Here is an 860-nt window from a genome sequence, read left to right as displayed (position 1 = left end):
TTAGACTCTATTCTAACCGCCTTCATCTGGCAATATAAAGCAGTGCGTATTGGCAAGAAACACCTTTGTAAAGCTAAATATGAGGGAGGGTTTGCTCTACCAAATGTTAGATATTATTACTGGGCAGCACATTTAAACATTCTGGCTTTCTGGAGAAGTGGTACCCTCACTGAGGACACTGAGGAGGACACTCCAGCCTGGCTTTCTATGGAGCGGGCGGCCTGTCTCGGAACTTCTCTCCCAGCCTTTCTGAATAGCCCAGTGAAGACTAATAAATTACTATATGCAGGGAACTTTCTGGTACACAATTCTCTTAAAATATGGAAACAAATTAAAACATACTTGAAAGCCCCAAATATGTACATAGACAGCCCAATCTGTGGCAACCTCGCCTTTAGACCGGCCAGCGTGGATTCTGCGTTTGCTCGCTGGAAGGAGAAGGGAGTGGAGTGCTTGCAGGACTTGTACCAGGGGGGCCACTTGATGTCCTTTGAGCAATTGAAGAACAAATACGATCTCCCGGCCTCACACTTTTTTCCATATCTACAGATCCGGAGCTTTATGAGGACTCATGTAGCTACATTTGCAGATATACCACAGCATCGGGCACTTGAAGAGATAATTAATGTTAGACGTGGATGTAGAGGAGCAGTGTCAACCCTATGCCAGACACTTCTTAGTCAGGAAGTAAGTAAGCACAGAAAAATATAGAACTGAGTGGGAGACAGAAATGGGTATGCCGATCACTGAGGAATTTTGGGAAACATGTCTTAAGAATATTCACCGGCGCCTAGTAAATGTTAGATTAAATCTGATACAATTTAAAGTTGTACATAGGTTGCACTACTCAAAAGATAAAG

The sequence above is a fragment of the Notothenia coriiceps genome, unplaced genomic scaffold (genome assembly GCF_000735185.1).
Source record: "Notothenia coriiceps isolate Sejong01 unplaced genomic scaffold, NC01 NC01_scaffold00037246, whole genome shotgun sequence".
NCBI lineage: Eukaryota > Metazoa > Chordata > Actinopteri > Perciformes > Nototheniidae > Notothenia > Notothenia coriiceps.
Note: the sequence above shows the minus strand (reverse complement) of the source record.